Consider the following 4,729-nt stretch of genomic DNA (forward strand, 5'->3'; position numbering starts at 1 on the left):
TCCAGTTGCCCTGGTACTGGCATGAGACGGGAGAGTGGAATGCAGCCATATTTCTTCTTTATTGTTTCAGGAGAAAATTGTTGTTATAAATATATATACTTAGACCTGGCAGGTCAGCCTGCCCTAAAGAGTTTTAAGCGGGGTTTTGCTAGGCAGCGATAAAATCCCTTTAGTTGGTCTTCAGGAGAAGAAAAGAAGTGTTAGGATGACCCCACCCCACCCTCCCTTCCCTCTCAACCCAACAGCTCCCAAAGGCACCAGAGTCCTCCAGCTAGCATGGCCGAGTGCCTCACGGCTGAGATGTTTTGAAAATACACTGAGACAAAATGGGATTTATGAGCCCTTGTTTTGCACTCCCTGGCTATTCCATTCCTCTTACTCAGAGAGATAAAGCCACCCCCCTCCCCGAAACGGAGGGATGATGGAGGCCATCCCCTACTCTGGCTCTCCACTTCTATACTCCTTGCCAAAGCTACAGTTGTTTTTGGGCTGCAGTTCTCTGAGCTGAGTTGAAACTAGGCACCTCACAGAAAAGAAGAGTTCAGACAGCCCAAAAGCACACTACTGCCGGGCTGGATGTTTACTGTATGCTCAGAAGTGGGTTCTCCTGGCCTAATGGAGATTCTGTTATAGTGATCAGTGATGGTCACAGGGGTTGGCAGGGAGACCTTCAAGTTTGTCCTTGTCAGAAAGGAATGTTTCAAACCCCCTCTCTACTCCTTTTTCTTCCTTCAAAGCCCCCAATGAATCCTGACGCCTCTAAATTATCCATTAACTGCTTGCTGTTGGCCTGATGTTATGCTATCCTTTTGATCTGTTAAATTACACTTTTATTTTATTTTTTTATGTATAACAACAAAGCTGATGAGTCCCTAAATAAAAGGAGGCAGATTTCATTGACTCTCGGCATTTTTTAAACTGAAAATAATGGAGAAAATAATTGTTCTTGTTTATCATTGCTGCTTTTCATAGTCAAAACGCTTGGCCACAAGTCGTCATTGTGATAGAGTCTGTATGGCCGCTGATCCCTTCCAACTTTACAGATGATGCTATGTCATTGAAGCCATGTCCAATCTCAGCCGGGTCCTCCTCCAGCTGGAACCGTAAGTCTCGTAGAAACGGGTCCTCTGTGGCAGTACATACCATGTAAAAGCCAAGGCCACTGGGCATCAGCCGCCACACACTTGCAGAGTCTGCTCCTTCTTGATTTCCAGGCATTGTCTGAAAATGGAACAGATGGCAAATCAGGTAGCAGAATGGAGAAACATTATGTAGAGGCCAAGCTCCTACATGGGGACTCGGGTTTCTCACAAGGTAGTCGGTGCAACTTGGAGCATTGCCGCTGGACCCTTGCTGAAAACTCCAGCAGTCAAGCAAGAGCCCAGACCCGACGTTCTTGTTCTATGGGAAGTGTAAGGGAAAGAACATAGGATGAGATCTTGTCATTTGAAGCAAGTGGATGGAGTTGGGGCTTCCCACATTGAGATGTAGCAGCATTGAGTGGAATTCGCTGACAGTTCCAGACCGCCAACAATTAACAGTTTGATTTCCCTGTAAAGCATTTAGTATATGAACTTAGGCCCAGGTTTTCCTTTAGACATCTATTGAGACCGTGTAGCCAACGTGTGAATCTGTCACTTAGAAAGATGGGTACAGGAACCAGAGCTCCTCCCCTGCTGGTCTCTGAGAAGATACAGAGCCTTCTCAGGGCTCCATCAAGGACAGACGTGAAATGGAGGTGCCTTGTTTCCACGCCATGCTCCTAGACTCCTCTGAGATTTCAGAAACCCTCTCTGAGTTCAAATGTGTGGGATGGTGATCTATACACAGCTTCCTAATGGTGCTTTTTTTGGCAATGGACATCCACGTCTGCTGGGTTGAAAGTCAAAACCCTCAAAGCTTAGGGCTTGTTCCTTCCAGAAGGAACCCGAAGGTGATGTTACTATTGTTCGGGTTTGTCTCCATAACTTTTTGCCCTCATAACCCACTCCCTTAGCTCTAGTAGACTCCATCTTCAGGCCTGGAGAACCAGAGGCCTCAGCCCACAGCCCCTAGCCTGCCACATGGTAGCAATCAAAATATTATGTGTTGAATTGAATCTTCCTGAGTTTTCCCACCCATTTCTCTGAAGCCTTCTTTCTTTCACCATCCAAACCTCACCTATGCCCTCAGCTAGGAGGCAAGAGCCATTCAGTGAGGGGCTTTATGGAATCAGGACCCACTTGCTGCCTTCAGGTCAGACATTGGTCAGTGTTTGTAAACGTAGTTCACCCCAAACAGAAACTAAGCACTACAGATTCAGAGAGATCTTGTTTATGAAAAATTCTCAGTACACCTCATCAGCCCTCTCCTTTCTCGACCAGATAGTCACCCCCACCCCACCTCCAGTGCCCCCATGGGGAGTTAGACGTCACCAACAATCACAGAGACTTATACAGACAACATGGTTCTCAACTTTTCCATTTTCTCTGGGCAAAATTTTGTTTCTATACCTGTCAAAAAAAAAAAAAAAACCCAAAACCTTTAAAACAAAAGGCTGACTGTAGAAGATAGCAAGATGGCTCTGTGGTTAAGAACACTTAATGTTCATGCAGAAGTCCCAAGTACAGTACCTAGCACCATGCGGGTGGCTCACAGCTATCTGACAGTTCTGGGATACCTGTTACACTCTTCTGACCCCTGAGGGCTCCTGAATGAACATTGTACACATATGTCCACTCAGGCACATGCGTATACATACAAAACAAAAATGATATTTTACGGTAACTACAGTTACTGTGTATCTGCCATATAAACTATTGGGGGGATTAAAGGAGCTGCTGGCACGTGTTGTCAAGGACTGAGAAATGGGATAGTTTAAAAGAAGAGAGCTGACCTAAAACCTAGTCCTTAGCAGGCCTGTGAAGTCACTAGCTGTCATAATTTTGATCAGGGGTGGGGAGAATCAAGGTCAGTAATAAGATGATCGATAAGATTAGAACTGCCACTCAAAGTTTCTGATCTCAGAGGATAACCTAGGGAATTTTCTCTTCTCCCCTGATTTACTTCAAATTGCTCTGGCAAAAGCTCTTAGCAGCGAAGAATGAAGACAGGCTGAGAATTGTAGACACACACCTGCAAAGCAAGGACAAGAGGAAGATGGACATGGTAACTCTTAAATATGCCCAGATTGTGGCTGAGAAACCTGGAATCTCATCCAAGAACCCACCACCAGGATTAATGGCTGCCCTCCGCCCCGGCCCTGGGCATTCTGCAGCCTCAGAGCTAGAGCTGGAGCAAGAAGCGGTTGGTTTTGTGTCACTTCCCGGTCCCTCAGCCCTGTGCCAAACACTGTTGTGAGCATGTGACACACCAGCCACCCACTTCTTCTCTGGCACAGATGCCCTGGCATCATCTGAAGCAAGTGTTTCAAAGCAGGTGGTGCTGACATCTTTTCTCTTTCCATAAATGCTTCTTTCAGTTTACGACAGCCAGTTTCTCGTACAACTGTGGGAAGGCCTGTGCCTCCCACTACCAGGGAGCAGAGAGATCTCCTGGAAAATCACTTCACACTGGCAGAGAATGGCCATGCCATCCACTAGAGCAGCAATTCTAAACTTGTCGGTTGTCACCACTCTGGGGTTTGAGTGACCCCTTGACAGGGGTCGCCTAAGACCTATCTGAAAACATAGATATTTGCATTACAATTCATAACAGTAGCAAAATTAATTATGAAGTAGCGACTGATTACTTTAATGGTTGGGGAGTCATCACAACATGAAGAACTGTCATTCTTCATGCAGCCTTAGGAAGGCTAAGAACCAGTGCTCTAGAGTAACACAGAACAATCTAAGTATCTTCTTGGTTCACCCAGGCTCTGTTTCCCATGGCAGGCCAGGGTGAGCAACGTATCCAATGCTTTCTTTCATGTCCCATCCCAGGCTTATACTCAGGAGCAAATGAAAGCGAGTCTTCAAACGTCCTGAGCAGGAAAGCCAGCCTTCAGGACGGTACAATGGCAGACTTTGAACAGCACAGGAGCTGAGGACTGTCTTATGGACTCCTGACAGTGTATCTTTTCCTGACAGTGTATCTTTTCACTAGAAAGTTACTTTTTCTAAAGCACTGTCCCCCATCTGCATCCTACCACCACAGAAGTACAGCATGAGCCACAGGGACCTAAAAGCACACTGTGACATCACCTTGGAAGGGCTTGGATGTCAGCCTCAACGAGTTCTACTTTATCCTGAAGCTACTGGGATATATTCCCCCTTGAGACCACATTGTTGGCTAATGGGAAGATGATGCCAGAAAAGTCAGCAGGGGTAACGTTTAGCACCAGAATAAAGGAAAGCCAGGGGCCACAACAACTACTCCGTGCCTTTGGGCAGTGTCGATAGCCAATATTGAAGATGGAACTAGCTGTCTGTAAGAACTTACTGTGGAAGCGTGGGCACCTAGATTCTATCTCCAGAACCCACATTTAAAGATCTGGATGTGAAGCCAGGCTGTGGTGGCCCATGCCTTTAATTCCAGCATTAGGGAAGCAGAGACAGGGAGAGATCTCTGTGGGTTGAAGGCCAGTCGGGTCTACACAGTGAGTTCTAGGACAGCCAGGGCTGCACTGAGAAGCCTGTCTTGAAAAAAACAAACAAACAAAAAACACTAACAAACAAACAAAAACAGGAAGAAAGAAAGAAAGAAAGAAAGAAAGAAAGAAAGAAAGAAAGAAAGAAAGAAAGAAAGCTAG

This window comes from Grammomys surdaster, unplaced genomic scaffold (assembly GCF_004785775.1).
Source record: "Grammomys surdaster isolate TR1022 unplaced genomic scaffold, NIH_TR_1.0 218, whole genome shotgun sequence".
Lineage (NCBI taxonomy): Eukaryota > Metazoa > Chordata > Mammalia > Rodentia > Muridae > Grammomys > Grammomys surdaster.